The sequence below is a fragment of the Gossypium arboreum genome, chromosome 1 (assembly GCF_025698485.1).
Source record: "Gossypium arboreum isolate Shixiya-1 chromosome 1, ASM2569848v2, whole genome shotgun sequence".
Lineage (NCBI taxonomy): Eukaryota > Viridiplantae > Streptophyta > Magnoliopsida > Malvales > Malvaceae > Gossypium > Gossypium arboreum.
The window spans coordinates 6,937,054-6,954,561 of record NC_069070.1 but is presented as its reverse complement, the minus strand read 5'-3'; the positions used below and the strand labels follow the sequence as shown (position 1 = coordinate 6,954,561).

The 17,508-nt window shown below is 37.1% G+C and overlaps 2 non-coding genes across 2 annotated transcripts; one reads left to right on the top strand and one right to left on the bottom strand.

Annotated features, from left to right (window-relative positions):
- The first annotated feature begins 12,660 nt into the window (after positions 1-12,660).
- On the top strand, positions 12,661-12,767 carry LOC128281852 (small nucleolar RNA R71). The gene has a single exon (XR_008272128.1). It is a non-coding gene; the product is annotated as a small nucleolar RNA R71 (small nucleolar RNA).
- Positions 12,768-15,150: 2,383 nt separating this feature from the next.
- On the bottom strand, positions 15,151-15,257 carry LOC128281560 (small nucleolar RNA R71). The gene has a single exon (XR_008271793.1). It is a non-coding gene; the product is annotated as a small nucleolar RNA R71 (small nucleolar RNA).
- Positions 15,258-17,508: the final 2,251 nt, after the last annotated feature.

The window sequence follows — 17,508 nt, the reverse complement described above, 5'->3', positions numbered from 1 at the left end:
ATCAAGTTGGTGACAAAGTTTTTTTTTTTTTGAAAGTATCCCCGTGGAAGAAAGTTCTCAGATTTGGTAAGAAAGGCAAACTAAGTCCATGTTTTATTGGACCGTTTGAAGTGATTGAGAGAGTCGGACCATTAGCATATTGGTTAGCTTTCCCGATTGAGTTAGAGAAGATTCAAAATGTATTTCATGTGTCTATGCTATGTCGTTATCATTCAGATCCGTCACATGTGATTTCTTAGACAAAGGTTGAGATTCAACCAGACATGACTTACGGTGAAGAACCGGTAAAGATTCTAGCTCGAGAGGTAAATCAATTAAGGAATAAAAGTATTGCACTTGTGAAAGTACTATGGAATAGACACGGGGTAGATGAGGCTACATGGGAACTCGAAGAGGCTATGCGAAAATAGTACCAAAATCTCTTCACAGGTAAGATTTTCGGGACGAAAATCCCTAAAGGGGGGGAGAAATGTAACATCCCGAAATAGGGCCTAAATGGAACAGTGGTTGCGAAACCACAAATCCGAGGTAGAATGTAACGGCCTAATTTTCAGTAGTGTCAAAAATGGTGATTTCAGATCACTAAATCGGACAAATAAGATTGAACAAGATAGTAACTTAATATTTATGAGTCAAGTAAGAATTTAGAAGAATTTGTGAAATGGTGAAATTAGTGAATTAAAATAATTTATTAGGTCAGACGGGTCAAAAACGAGGTATCGAGACCTCGAATTTGAAAATCGAGCTATAAATATTTTTATAAATATTTATGAAGTGTCATTGAGTTAGTATTAAAGTTTAGTTAGAAAATTTTGATGTTTGGATAGCTAATTAATTAAAAAGGACTAATCGAAAATAACTCAAAATTTATTAAATTGTGAGTAAATAGCTTAAGTATTTAAAAGATGGATTTAAAGAGCAATTAGACCCAAAGGTTAATGGCTGGACGGTTTGGGTATGAAATAAGCAAGAAAACAATGTGAACAAGGGACAAAATTGGAATTAGCATAAAAGTTAATAGTTAAAAAATGATGTGATTGAAAATCTAGACATTTCTTCATCTTTCTCAACCGTAAACACCGTAACAGGTCTCCTATGCTGGTTTTTCATATTTTTGCACCATGTAAGTTCAATTTTACTATTTCTTAGTAATTTTATGTTTTGTGACTTTTACAATTAGGTCCAATCATCTAATTCATTAGTTTTTGATTTGGTGGGTGAAATTGGAAGTTACCTGGCTGAGTAAGGGTAGTTTATGATGAATTATTATGAAATTGAAGTTCTAATTTCATATTAAGATTGTTTTATTAAGTCATTTTGATAGAAAATGGTATTTAGGACTTAATTGTGAGCAAAATTGTGAATCGGATGTTGGTGTTGAAATTCAGAATATCAAAGGCTGTGAAATAGTTTATAATGATAAAATAAAAGTGTTAATTTAGAAAAAATTAGTTCAATTGATGGGTGAATTGAGTAGGGACTAAATTGTAAAAACTGTAAATTTTGGGGTAAAAGTGCAATTTCAAATTTTGAACAGCATAAATTGTGAAGTGAAATAGAAATCAAATAAATGCTAATGGGTAGAAATATTTTATATTATAGATCAAGAATCCAAAGAAGAACGAGGAAAAGAAAAAGTAAAGGACTAAAGTGTAAGGTTTAGTCACATTTTGTATCAAGGTAAGTTTCTGATAAATAAATGCAATATTCTTTTATTTTACATTATTATTGTCAATTTCAGCATTTATATATTTATGTTATGAAAATATTTAAAGTCGAATTTAAGGTGAAGTGACAGAGGAAAAGTGTTAGAAAGCCGGTTGAACCCTAGGAATGTTAGGATATTAGGGTTGATAGGATGTAATGAAATGAGCCATGTAAGTCCATATTAGAAATATGGCTTTGGAGACAGGATTGAGCCATGTAAGTCCATATTATATATGGCATTGGAGACAGGAATAATTCATGTAAGTCCATGTCAAAGACATGGCATTGGCAGGATATTGATAGACAGGAACGGCCCTAGTATCCTTAGTATTCCGAGTGGTTCAACGGGTCAGGATCTGAGTTAAATTACAGTGAATTAACAGCAAAGGAAAAGTAGATTATACTTATGAAAAGGAAAGGTCGGGTAAGAAAGAAGGTAAGGAATAAAGAATAAGATAGAAATTGAGAAGTAAAGAAATTTATGATGTTAGATGATATTATGCATAATTATCCATTATGTTGAATGTTGTGATTTATTTGCTTGTAAGCTTACTAAGCCTAGTGCTTAATCTCTTTATTTTCTTCTTCTTATAGTACTTATCTAGTCACTCGGGATCGAAGGAAATGTCGGAGGCCGATCACACTATCAAAGAAATAACTCCGTATAACTAGTCGTTTTGTTTTGGGTATGGCATGTATAGAAACTTAGCTACTTTTGGTATAATATGAATAATGAATGATGTGTAAATACTTGCTAGTGATTAGCTAAGAAAATAGCTGATGATATACATGTTTATTAATATGTATGATTGAATGATGATTATCACATGAAAATTATGAAAATGTGAAAGTAACCTAAAACAGATTCAAGTAATGAAATGATGTAACTTTGAAAAATCACTAAAATTGTAAAAACATAGTTTGAAGATGAATAATATAAGAAATTAAAGCTTATTATGTATATTTTCTTATGGAATAAGCAAAACAGGTAAAAGTATTATATTTTATGATATATCTGAGTTTTAGTGAAACAGGGTCAGAGCGATTTCTGGATCCCCTGTTTCAACTTTGGAAATTCACCATAAATTGTACAAAATTAATTAGAAGGTATAATTTATATGGTTAGAATTCTTGTTGAATCTAGTTTTGAGAGAAACAAACGACTTAGTCATATGAATTTTGTACAGGAAGAAAAATGGTTCGTAGTAAGAAGAGGTCAGTGCAGTCGAGTTTTGAAACAGGGAAAAATTTAACTAATAAACTGTACTAATTGGCTAAGTCAAAAATTATAGAAAAAAATTAGTAGATATATATATGAGTCTAGTTTCATGAAAAATTTACGGATCTTAATTTCGAGTTTTGAAACTCGAGAAATGAATTTTTAAGTAACCATGATGCAGAAAAATAGTTTATTCCGAAAATTAAAATAAGTGATTTAGAGTTGTTTAAAAGGTAAGATAAGTTTAGTAACACCTCAAGCTTGACTCCGGTGACGGTTTTGGGCGTGGGGGCGTTACATTTATTGGTATCGAGCAGGTTTAGTCGGTTCTCGGGCAGCTAGTGTGAGAAAAGTCTAGCTATACATGCCATACTTGTATTTTGATAGTGTGACGACTCGACGATTTTTAAATATTTTGTTTTATTGTAATGGATCCCGAGTGAGCTGGTGATGATGATGTAGAAAGTAATGCGCTGCTCCGTAGAAGGGTAGCGCCATCGAGAATAGGCCGAATAGATTAATCGGGAGGAGTGACTCGAGAAGCTCTCTTCCAAGCTTTGAATGATTTGTTTGCCGAGTTCGTTCGCATGCGAATCCGCAGATTAGACCTCCACCCCTCATGATTCTCGGGCTACCCATGTAGCTCAAGCTCCCCAATCATAGGTACAAGTGATAAGAGAAAAGCCACCGTTGATAGAATCAGAAACAAAGGCGAAGAGTTTGAGCAACAAAAGATGATGATGCGAAAGAGCGAATTTTGGTTAGAAAATACTATCGAGTCTTTGATGAGTTATCTTGTACACCGAGGAATGTATGGAATGTGTAGTATCACTTCTTAGAGACTCACCTACTACTGGTGGAAGACACTTGTATCGGTTGTACCAAAGGAGAGGGTCACTTGGGATTTCTTTCGGGAGGAATTTCGTAAAAGTACATCATCAGAGGTTTATTGACCGTAAGAGAAAGGAATTCTGGAATTGAAACAAGGTAATATGACGGATCGATGAGATTCGCTTAAATTATCGGCAACTTAACAAGGTAACAAGAAAGAACAAGTATCAATTGCCTAGAATTGATGATCTGTTTGATCAATTGAAGGAGCTCTGTGTTTTTCAAGATAGATTTGAGATTCGGATATTATCGGTTGTGAGTTAAAGAGTCGATGTCTTGAAGACCGCTTTCGACTAGGTATGGTCATTATGAGTTCCTTGTGATGCCATTTGACTTGACTAATGCTCCTGCCATTTTCATGGACTTAATGAACCGAATTTTCAGACCGTACTTGGATAAGTTTGTAGTTTTGTTTATTGATGATATCTTGATTTATTCTCATGATGAGACCGAGCATGCGAGCATTTGAGAACGCTTTTCTGATTCGAAGATAATCGGTTGTATGTCAAGTTCAGCAAAAGTGAGTTCTAGTTACGAAGTTGGTTTTCTTAGACATATTGTTTCAAGTGAAGGTATTAAGGTTGATCCGAGCAAGATTTCAGCCATTGTTGATTGGAAGCCTCCTAGAAATGTATCAAAAGTTAGAAGTTTTCTTGGTCTTGCGGATATTATAGGCGATTTGTAGAGGATTTTCCATGATAGCTACCCACGACAAGATTGCTGCGAAAGGATGTTAAGTTTGAATGGATCGAGAAGTGTCAACGAGTTTTGACAAGTTAAAAGCATTGTTGACTAAAGCTCCTGCTTTAGTGCAACTAGAACCAGGTAAGGAGTTTGTGATTTACAGTGATGCGTCCATGAATGGACTTGGGTTTATTCCGAAAATTAAAATAAGTGATTTAGAGTTGTTTAAAAGGTAAGATAAGTTTAGTAACACCTCAAGCTTGACTCCGGTGACGGTTTCGGGCGTGGGGGCGTTACATGTTATGGGTTATCTTTCTAAGGTAGAAAAAATATCTATTTATAAGCTAAATTCGTAGGTCAAATAATATTAAAATAACCTATACTAATTAGAGTTTAAATAGGAAACTAATATTAAAATAACCTACATGAATTAAAGTTTAAGTGGGAAACTAAAAACAGAGTTTAACTAGGAAAGGAAAAGATAAAAAATGCGAGGAATAACTCCATATCATTCAGTCATAAACCAAGCTACCATTTCTACCTCAATCTATGTTATTCTATGTGCCAAACATATAATTATATATCATTTCTTACTCTAGCATAAAATTTAATGAAAACCAAGTATGTACCAAATCATAAAGGCAACGCATCACACAAAATGGCTATGTCATACTTGCCAAGTAGAAGATACTTTCACATGCTAAAGTACACACCAAGACGCTTATATACATGCCATAACCTTAGACTTAAATGATAACATAACTATCGATTTGGTGATAGTGTGAGTTTTGGGACGATTCGACTTAACAAGTTCTACAAGGTAACGATTTACAATGAAAGGAAAATGATCGCGTGATTTCGTGATAGGTTTTAAATATTTATAATTACTCATTCTTGAGCTAACTATTATCGCGATGTAGGCAAGTGTACCTATCGAAGAGTAGTATAGATTTAGCAAGACTGGATTGTCGAACCCAAAGGAACTAAAAGTACTAGTAATGACTGTCTTTTTATTATCTAGCCTAAGAATAATGGTGTTTTGTTTTAATTAACTAATTATCTAAACTAAGAACGCATAGAGAAAAGAATTGGGGAATTGCTTTTGGGAAAAAATCGATTGACTTAAGACAATACCAAAGGAAAAATCCACCTAGACTTTACTTGTTATTCTGGCTCCGAATCAGACGATTTATTCATTCAACTTGTTCCGTAAAGATCCTTAAGTTATGTTATTATCCCTATTTAAGACTAATAACGTCTAATCCCTAGATTGAATAACCAAGACTTTTCTCTAATTAACACTCTAGGGTTGCATTAACTCGATCTATGGATCCCTTTATTAGGTTTCACCCTAATCTGGCAAAATCTTGTCACCCTATTTCTATGAGCGCAATCAACTCCGCTTAATTATGACAAATGTACTCTTAGACAGGGTCTATTTCTCCTCTGAATAAGAGCATGTCTTGAATCAGTATCCTGGGATATCAAAACAAGAATTAAGAACACATAATTAAGAACAAGCTAAATATTTATCATACGATTCAGAAAATAATAACAAGATTCGTTTTAGGTTTCATTCTCCTTAGGTATTTAGGGGTTTTAGTTCATAACTAAATAAGAAAACATCTCAGAAGATTAAAGAATACAAAACGTAAAGAAAACCCAAAACTCCTAAAGGGAAATTGAGGAGAGATCTTAAGTCTTGATAATTCCTTACTCCCTCTTCTCCATCCCCTTTTTCCTCCTCCTCTAGGGTGTATTTATAGGCTTTCGAATGCCTAAAAACCTTCAAAATTGGCCTTTTCTGAATTGGACTTAACTTGGGCTCGGTAGGGACACACCCGTGTGCGATTACTTCAGGCCGTGCTCGAGCCTGTTAGAATGGCACGGGCGTGTGCTATACCCGTGTGAGTCGTGCTTCGATTCTACCAGATTGACACGACCGTGTGGTCTGCCTGTGTGAGGAAGTCCAGGCCGTGTTAAGTTCGTACTTTGGCCCATTTTCTCTATTTTTGGCCCATTTCTCGTTCCTTTCGCTTTTCTATGCTCTCCTAAGTATGAAATATGAAATTAAAGTATTAGGAGCATCGAATTCACCAATTCTAATGGAAAATCATCGATAAAATGCGTTAAACATGGGGTAAAAATATGTATAAATTACGGTTTATCAAATACCCCCACACTTAAGCATTTGCTTGTCCTCAAGCAAAATTCTCAACTCATAATCAAAATAAATTCTTCTCAACTTATAATTTATATCGATAGTATCTCAGAATAATCCATAGGTAATCATACATTGAGAATTCAACTAAAACATAAAAGTTTCAAACATTCCAAGTTGAGTATTTAATCATGCAAACATAGGTGTCTTTCCGCATCTAAGAAATTACCTTTGATTGAGAATATCACAGAGTTTCACATCCTCACTAAAGATTCACTCAAATCACTCGAAGTGTTTAAGGATAATAAATGAATCACTCAATAGTCAATAATGAAAAGTCATTACCATAGGCTTGCATGAAAATCAAATCTCCACCACTATAATTTAAGATGATACATTAATCAAAAGGTCTTTAGAGGGTTGTAATGAGGCTTGGTTAAGGGGGTGTGGTCACAAGCTGAAAGAAAGGGTTAGAATCGAGATTGAATTGAAAAATTACCTAACTAGAAAAAGAGTTAATCATTACTTACATACAACAGAGCTTCTTCTCAGAATATGCAATTACAGATATGAATACATAGTTTTTTTTTGTTTTTTTTATTTTTTTAAGAACAAGTTAAATATTTAGGCTAACTATTAAGAACAAAACATAGCTAAGCAATCCATTCAACTCAAATCTTGACAAAAATAGGGATTAAATTAGGGGATTTCAATAATAATGGGTTAAGGGTTAATATTGAGGTTAATACAAGGAATGGCTTGTTAGGCTCAAGAGGATTTACTAGGGGTTAATCGTGGAGGTAGGCTTTTCATTGCATGAGTGGGTTAATCCTAAGTGCCTTAATCATTTTGACATATCAAATCAAATGGTGTGGTCTCGACATGCATAATCAAGCAAGTTCTAGAATAACAGTTCAATACTGACGCACTCAAAGCAATAATAAAAGTGAGCATGAAAGAATTAATAGATGCTGAAAAGGCTCAAAAATCTCACAAAACTTATGGCTTTTTGATTTTTAGACTCGTGAATTCCAGTTCAAAGTAATTCCTAGACTTAGGGAAACAATCTATAATTTTAAATTCTTAAAAATCAACTTAGCATGCTTGATTCTCTAATGTCTTAAAGTTTAAACAATCAATGCATAAATGCCTATGTTTTAGTTCAAGATAGATCAATCAAAATCATAAATCAATTAAAATTTATCCTAAATATGATATGAGAGCTTTTCAAGAGAACAAGACAATCATTAACAAATACCCCCCACACTTAAGATGTACATTGCCCTCAATGTACAAAGATAGATATTATAACATAAAAATAAGATAGGGGGAGAAGTGAAACTTCCTGTATGATGAATTCCTCGAACTAGAGTTTTGGAGAGTGATCGGTTCGAGAGTGGAGGAGGATACTCAGGCGGTCGGGTTCATTAGTCTATAAGTCCTTTGCCAAAAGGAAATTATCTCTAGTGGTAGCTATGTTCGTGGGCGAGCAGGACATGGCAGTCATGGAGAACCTTTCCCGGTGGAGTTTTAGTTCCTATGCGATGATGAGCTTAAGAGCTCTATATAATTGTGATAAAATCAAGAACTTGTTAGAGGATATTAGGAAAAATAATTACTCATAAAGAAAAACTGAAATTGATAATTAAAAATAAAAATAAAATTCTAAAATCCGCTAAAAATAAAAATAAAAATAAAAAGTAGTTTTAATAAAAATTAAAAACATAAAATAATAAATAAATGTTTTTAAACATCTTTATCGCTAGATGGTTCGCGAGGTAGGACTGGTGATGAGATGTGGAGGTGCTGACAAATCTGCTGTAGAGTAGCATCAATGTTGTCAAATTATTGATAACACTCTTACTCAAATCAGGTGAGGCGCTCAGAGATGTCAGCATATGAAGCCGCCGCATGAACTGGATAAGAGGGTGGTGGTGGCTGAGTCGGTGGGTCCTCGTGCTGTGGGGGGACATCATCAAGAATGTCCTCGTAGGCCTCCTCATCGGTAGATTGAGTGAGACGATATTGGGGAGGGTAGGTTCCTCGGTGCCTCTCGATCATCCTCATGCTAAGCATGCTCGAGATGTCTTGTGGAGACATCTGGCTGATGAGGGTAAGGGATTATTCTTGGGCCGGGGTATTGAAGAGCCCGAAGTGTTGTGCCAGTCGAGTCACGTAGGGGCCAATGGAGATGACCCCTCTCCAGTGTCTCTCCGTTTGGTGGCGTATGGCAAAGGCAATGAAGTAAGCGAGGTCGATGACATGGCCGTTGGACATACACCACAAGTAATAGACGTCGTGGGTAGTGACGACGCTGGTGCTGTCCCTCCGTCCTGTCAATGTGTGAGATAAGATAGAATGGAGGTACCTTAGGGACGGAGGGATGGACGATGCCTTGGTGCGACTGGGGTCGTAGGTGGCCGAACGTGGCACGAGGGCGTTCCAACACTTGGAAGGAGAATAATGGATGTGGCGGTTGAGTGTATCAAGATCGTTCTCCTCTCAGAATTCCTCTGTGTAAAGTCTCAGTGCTGCACCAAACTCTAGGATGCTCAATTGGCGTACTAGACCGCCAAGTCTAAATTAGATTGTGCCTAGATCATCATGGTTGGTCATGACGGTTTGAAGATGAAATGTCGAGCACAGTTCCATTGTGAGCTCGAGGTACGTCAGCTCAATGATCTCAAAGAATTGCTCCCAAGGGTCGGTGGTAAGAAGAACCCGGATCACGTCAGCCAACTAGACTTGTTCGACAATAGCCTAGTTGATACAATGGCCTGCTGCTAAAGGTCGGGCCCGTAGTATTTGGAATAGTTTTTCTTGGGGCCTGTTGGGGAATTGGAGGAAAGGGTGACAAATTTTCGCGGTAGGACCCGAAGAAGATGATGCTCCCTTCCTTTTCTTTGAAGCGGGGACAACGGATTTCTTTCCTCGTGAAAACGACATCGTATACCTATAATTTGTAAAGAAGAATAATAGTAAATACATGAATTTGGAAAGCCAAGAATTTAAACTACTAATTTCAGCCAAAATATGAACCAAACTCAACCAACAAAATTCTTTTTGATAGCATAATTTTGTGACATTGTAAGGGCATGAGGATGGCATAATAATGGCATGTGAATGACAAAGGAATGAAGCTTTCCTAACAAGCTACATTAACAAAAAATGCATGATAAATAATCTAATAATGCGGGAAATAATGAACAAAATGAACATAGTATAATAAAAATAACAATTATTTTAAGAATAAGCATGAAAAATAAGTAGAATAGAGGTGAAAAGAGTGAACAAACGCGAAGGGAAAGAGATTGGGCGTAAAAAATGGAGTGAGGAGCAGCGAACGGGCGTGGCAAGGAGGCCGTGTGGGCTTGCAGCGACTAGGGTTAGGGTTTTTGAGTTGGGAAGATAATGAATAGTGCAGCCTATTTATAGATTTTGAGACACACGGTCATGGGACACGCCCATGTGCCCTAATTTCAGCCTGTGTATTTCGTGTTTTTCCTATTTTGGCGCGTCAGAAATTCGACACACGTCCATGTGCCTCAAGCGTGTTGGTGAACGCGGCCGTGTCACATAACCGTGTCTAGCTTCGTTCGCTTCTCCCACACCAGTGTATGCAAGCCCTACGCCCGTGTTAATTTAACAGGTTCGACCACGGGTGTTAGATACTGGCGTGTCTCACGCCGTGCTATTTTAACAGGTTCACCCATGGTTCTTCTACATGGGCGTGTCGTACGCCCGTGTTGTTTTGACAGGCTCGACCACGGCCATGTCGCACGGTCGTAGCGTTTAATCGCAAGCCGTGTTGGGAAAATCTTTTTCCCTGTTTTCACACGGCCTTAAGCACGCCCGTGTGCTTGGTCGTGTCTCTGCGGAAACACCTGTATTCAAGATTTCTATTAGTAAATTAGGAGTTAAATACTAAAATTGAAAGAAATTACTATTGTTAGTGCTCGGGTTGCCTCCCGAGAAGCGCTTATTAATAGTCTAAGCTCGACTTACCTCTCCGTTGAATAATCATGGTGGGTTGAGGAGTTTATTCTCCTCATTCCTGCTATCAATCTCATCAAAATAGGGTTTTAATTGGGTGTTGTTTACCTTAAAAGTGCCGAACTTGGGATGACTTACCTCTATCGTACCGAATGGAAAAATACTGAGTACCATAAGAGGGATTTCCTCATTCAGTGTGGTAGTGACAATGTGCGGATCCGCAGCATCTAATAAGACCTTATCACCAACCTTAAGTTGATTTGGAGAGGTATCAGGCTCGTTTTGGCGTACTTTTAGTTTGTCGGGTGTTCTTAGTTTGTGCGTCCGCCATTCATCGAGTTCCTCAATTTGTAATCTTAGATCTTAATGAACAGGTCCTCTACTATTTCTTAAGAATGACTCGTGTGCTTTCTTCAAACTTATTTTCTGCAAAGTAGGTTGCACCATAGTGTTAGGTTTAGCAGAATGGTTTAAATGATCACCTTCAATTCCTGATGTGTTGCCAGAATTGCGAGCTTGAAGGGTGATTGTTCCGTCTCCCACTTGGAGTGTGAGTTCACCTGTGCTGACATCAATGATGGTTTTAGCAGTTTCTAAAAAAGGCCTTCCTAGAATTAAGGGAGTGTTGCTATCCTCTTCTATGTCTAGAACAATAAAGTCAACGGGAAATATAAATTTATCGATTTTAACTAGCACATCTTCAATAATACCTCTAGGGAATCTTATAGTTTTATCTGCTAATTGAATGCTCATCTGAGTCTGTTTAGGTTTTCCGAGACCTAGTTGCTTAAACATTTTGTAAGGCATGATGTTGTTACTAGCCCCTAAATCAGCCAATGCATAATTAATGTCTAAACCACCAATTAAGCAAGGAATTGTAAAACTCCTTGGATGTTTTAGTTTTTTGGGTAGTTTATTTTGGAGAATGGCCGAGCAAACTACATTCAGCTCCACATGCGACGCCACGTCTAACTTCTGCTTATTTACTAAAAGCTTCTTTAAAAATTTCATTGTGTTTGGCATTTGCGATAGAGCTTCAATAAACGGTAAGTTAATATGTAATTTTTTTAAGAGTTTAAGGAATTTACCAAATTGTTCATCTGAGCGGTCTTTCCTTGTCGCGTTGGGGTATGGCATACGAGGTTTATATTCGATAGTCACTGGTTTGTTTTTATTATAATCTACATCACCTTGACGTTTGCTTACCACAGTTTTGTGCCTCGGTTCTGGTTCAGGCTCAATGACTCCTTCGTCATCTTGAATATTAATTGCGTTGAGCTGTTCCCTTGGGTTAGGTTCGGTATTACTTGGCAAACTACCTTGTGGTCGTTCAGAGATTAGTTTGGAAAGTTGGCCTATCTAAGTTTCGAGCCCTTAGATTGAAGCTTGTTGATTCTTAAGTGCTATCTCGGTGTTCTGAAGATGGGTTTCTGACACTGATATGAACTTTGAGAGCATCTTTTCAAGATTTGGCTTCTTTTCCTGTTGGTAGGGTGGTTGTTGGTAGCCCGGCGGATGTTGTGGTCTTTGATTTCCTTGACCACCCCACGAGAAATTGGGGTGGTTCCTCCAACCTGCATTATAAGTGTTACTATATGGATTGTTTTGAGGTCGAGGATTATTACCCATGTAGTTTAATTGCTCGTTATCCATGTTGTGGCCATAAGGTTGGTATTTCGAATTGTTTGTTCCACCGCTACTTGCTTCGCACTGCATTACTGGGTGAACTTGTGAAGAATTAAGAAAACCATCAATCTTTTTATTTAAGAGTTCTACCTGATTAGAGAGCACGATGACCGAATCGATGTTATAAATGCCGGTTGTTTTCGTTGGCTTTGTCCTCATGACTTGCCACTGATAGTTATTCAGTGACACCTCCTCAATAAACTCATAGACATCTTTCGGTGTCTTATTGTTGATGGTTCCGCCAGCAGCTGTGTCAACCATTTGCTGAGTCGAAAGATTCAGACCATTATGGAATGTTTGAACTTGGAGCCAAAGCGGTATCCCATGATGAGGGCACCTTCTCAGTCAGTCCTTGTATCTCTCCCATGCATCGTAGAGGGTTTCTAAATCCATCTACAAAAAAGAAGAGATATCATTACGTAATTTAACCGTTTTAGCCGGCGGAAAATATTTTAGTAAAAATTTTTCGGTCATTTGTCCCAAGTAGTAATTGACCCTCGTGGTAACGAGTTCAACCACTGTTTAGCTTTGTTCTTTAATGAAAAGGGAAACAATTGAAGACGTATGGCATCATCAGAAACGCCATTAATTTTAAATGTATCGCAGAATTCTAGAAAGTTTGCTAAGTGAGCGTTGGGATCTTCATCCTGCAAACCATCAAACTGAACAAATTACTGTATCATCTGAATAGTGTTAGGTTTTAATTCAAAAGTATTTGTATTGATAAACCGTAAATTATACATATTTTTACCCAATGTTTAATGCATTTTATGGATGATCTCTCATTAGACTTGGTGAATTCAATGCTCCTAATGCTTTAATTTCATGTTTTATATTTAAGAGAGCGAAAGGAACGAAAAACGTGCCAAAAACGGAGAAAATAGGCCAAAGTACGAAATCAACACAGCCTGGACCTCCTCACACGGCAGACCACATGGCCGTGTCAATCTGGCAGAATTGGAGCATGACTCACACGGGTATAGCAAACGCCCGTGCCATTCTAACAGGCTCGAACACGGCCTGAAGTAATCGCACACGGACGTGTCCCTACCAAGCCCAAGTTAAGTCCAATTTGGAAAAGGCCACTTTTGAGGGCTTCTAGGCATTCCAAAGCCTATAAATACACCCTAGAAGAGGAGAAAAAGAGAAAGGGAGAATAAGGGGGGTAAGAAATGACTCCAAGGAAGCCGATTGATCCATCTCAGCAGCCGGATTCATCATCAAGACTGAAGATCGCTCCTCAATTTCCCTTTAGGAGTTTTGGGTTTTCTTTATGTTTTGTATTCTTTATTCTTCTGAGATGTTTTCTTATTTAGTTATGAACTAAAACCCCTAAATACCTAATGGGAATGAAACCTAAGACGAATCTTGTTATTATTTTCTGAATCGTATGATAAATATTTAACTTGTTCTTAATTAAGTGTTCTTAATTCTTGTTTTGATATCCTAGGATACTGATTCAAGACATGCTCTTATTCAGAGGAGGAATAGACCCTGTCTAAGAGTACTTTTGTCATAATTAAGCGGAGTTGATTGCGCGCCTAGAAATAGGGTGACAAGATTTTGCCGGATTAGGGTGAAACCTAATAAGGGGATCCATAGATCGAGTTAATACAACCCTAGAGTGTTAATTAGAGAAAAGTCTCAGTTATGCAATCTAGGGATTAGACATTATTAGTCTTGAATAGGGATAATAACATAATTTAGGGATCTCTACGGAACAAGTTGAATGAATAAATTGTCCGATTCGGAGCTAGAATAACAAGTAAAGTCTAGGTGGATTTTTCCTTAGGTATTGTCTCAAGTCAATCGATTTTGCCAAAAGCAATTCCCCAATTCTTTTCTCTGTGCGTTCTTAGTTTAGATAATTAGTTAATTAAAACAAAAACCCCTTTTATTCTTAGGCTAGATAATAAAAAGGCAGTCATTACTAGTACTTTTAGTTCTTTTGGGTTCGACTTTCCGGTCTGGCTAAAACTATACTACTGTTTGATAGGTACACTTGCCTACATCGCGATAATAGTTAGTTCAAGAACGAATAATTATAAATATTTAAAACCTATCACGAAACCTCGCGATCAAGTTTTTGGCGCCGTTTCCGGGGAACTAAAATATTAGGAACACTCAATTTTTATTACTTTAGCAATTTATTTTTCTTGCAATTTAATTTAATTTAATTTAATTATTATTACTAATTAACTTCCTTTTTCCTTCTCTTGGCAGGTTTTCATAGTTTATGACTAGAAGAAACCCGTCGGGACCATTACTTTTTAACGAAGAAATCAATTGCACAGTTCGTAGAAACCAAAGAGAAATAAGGCGAAGCTTAAGATACATGGAGAACGAGCAAGAAGACGATACTCAACCATCAACCAAAAAGATGCCTGAAAACCAAGGCAATTAGCTACCTCCTGCAATTGCGGCTAATCAAAATCCTGCTCCACGTATTATGTATGACTATGCTAAACCTTCTTTAACAAGAACTGAGTCAAGTATAGTTAGACCTGTTATTGCTGCGAATAATTTTGAAATGAAACCTAACACAATTTAGATGATATAGCAGTTTGTTCAATTTGATGGTTTGCAGGATGAGGATCCCAACACTCACTTGGCGAATTTTCTGGAGTTTTACGACACTTTCAAAATTAATGGCATTTCTGATGATGCCATTCGCCTTCGGTTATTCCCTTTTTCACTAAGGAACAAAGCTAAATAGTGGTTGAACTCGTTACCACGAGGGTCCATCACTACTTGGGAACAAATGACCGAAAAATTTCTACTAAAATAATTTCTTCTGACTAAAACGGCTAAGTTACGTAAGGATATCTCTTCTTTTGTGCAGATGGACTTAGAAACACTTTACGATGCATGGGAGAGATACAAGGATCTATTGCGAAGGTGTCCTCACCATGGGTTACCTCTATGGCTGCAAGTTCAAACATTTTACAATGGTGTGAATCCTTCAACAAGACAGATGATTGACGCAGCTGCTGGAAGAACCATTAACAACAAAACACCTAAAGAGGCTTATGAATTCATTGAAGAAATGTCATTGAATAACTATCAGTGGCAAGTCATGAGGACTAAGCCAACAAAAACAGCCGGTGTTTATAACGTCGACTCAGTTACTATGTTGTCAAATCAGGTAGAACTTCTCAATAAAAAGATTGATGGTTTACTTGGTTCTACACAAATACATCCAGTAATGAGGTGTGACTCAAGTGGAGGAGGTGTACATACAGAATATCAATCCTTCAATCTTACAACCGAAGAGGAACAAGTGAACTATATGGGTAACAATAACTTTCAATCTCAAAATAACCCATACAGTAATACTTATAATGCAGGTTGGATGAACCACTCAAATTTCTCTTGGGGTGGTCAAGGGAATCAAAAGCCAGAAAATCCTCAGGGTTTTCGGCAGCCACCTTATCAACAAGAGAAGAAACAAAACTTTGAAGAGATGCTCTCTAAATTCATCTCAGTATCAGAAACTCGTTTCCAAAATACCGAGACAGCACTTAAGAATCAACAAGCATCGATCCAAGGGCTCGAAACTTAGATAGGCCAGCTATCCAAACTAACCTCTGAATGACCACAACATAGCTTACCAAGTAATACTGAACCTAATCCAAGGGAACACCTCAACACAATTAGTACTCAAGATAAAGAAGGATTCATTGCGCCTGAGCCAGAATTGATGCAAGAAACTGTGGTGAGCAAAGGTAAAAGTGAGGTAAGTCATAACAAAATGGTGAATGAAGAATATAGACCTCGTGCCCCATACCTTAACATGACAAGGAAAGATCGCTTAGACGAAAAATTCAGTAAATTCCTCAAAATTTTGAAAAAAATACATATTAACTTACCGTTTATTGAAACTTTATTGCAGATGCCAAATGTAATGAAATTTTTAAAAGAACTTTTAGTAAATAAGTGAAAGTTGGACGAAACGTTGCATGTGGAGCTAAACGCAGTCTGCTAAGCTATTCTACAGAATAAACTACCCCACAAATTGAAAGATCCAGGGGTTTTTACAATTCCTTGCTTAATTGGTAGTTTAAATATAAGTCATGCATTAGTTGATTTAGAGGCTAGCATTAACGTCATGCCTTACAAAATGATTAAGCAACTAGGTCTTGGGAAACCTAAACAAATTAGGATGAGCATTCAATTTGTAGATAAAACTATAAGATTCCCTAGGGGTATTATTGAGGATGTACTAGTGAAAGTAGATAAGTTCATATTTCCCGTTGATTTCGTTGTTCTAGACATAGAGGAGGATAATAACACCCCTTTGATTTTAAGAAGGCCTTTTTTAGCAATCGCTAAAACAATTATTGATGTTAGCACAGTGAGCTTACACTTCGTGTGGAGAGGCAAACGATCACCCTTCAAGCTCGTAATTCGCATCACATCGAACATTGAAGGTAATGGTCCACACCAATCTACTAAAACTGACAATATGACTTTGCAGAAATTGAGCTTCAAAGAAGTTCACGAGCCATGTTCCAGAAATGATAGAGGACACATTCATGAAGAACGAAGGCTACGGATAGAGGAGCTAGACGAATGGTAAACACATAAACCGAGAACACACGACAAACAAAAATTACGCCAGAATAAGTTCGATACCTCCCCAAATTTACTTAAGGTTGGTGATAAGGTCTTATTAGATGCTGCAGATCCTCACATTGTCACTACTACACCAAATGAGGAAATCCCTCTTACAGTACTCAGTATTTTTCCATTCGGTACGGTAAAGGTGAATCATCCCAAGTTCAGCACTTTTAAGGCAAACAACACCCGATTAAAACCTTATTTTGATGAGATTGATAGCAAGAATGAGGAGTATAAACTCCTCAAACCACCGTGACCATTCAATGAAGAGGTAAGTCGAGCTTAGATTATAAATAAGCACTTCTCAAAAGGCAACCCGAGTATTAACATTATTAATTTCTTTAAATTTTGGTATTTAACTCCTAACCTACTAATAGAGATCTTGAATACAGGTGTTTCCACAGAGACACGGCCAAGAACACGGGCGTGCTTAAGGCAGTGTGAAAACAGGTAAAAGATTTCCCCAACACGGGCTATGATAAAACACCATAGTCGTGCGACATGGCCATGGACGAGCCTGCCAGTGGAAGACCTGTGGTTGAAACTG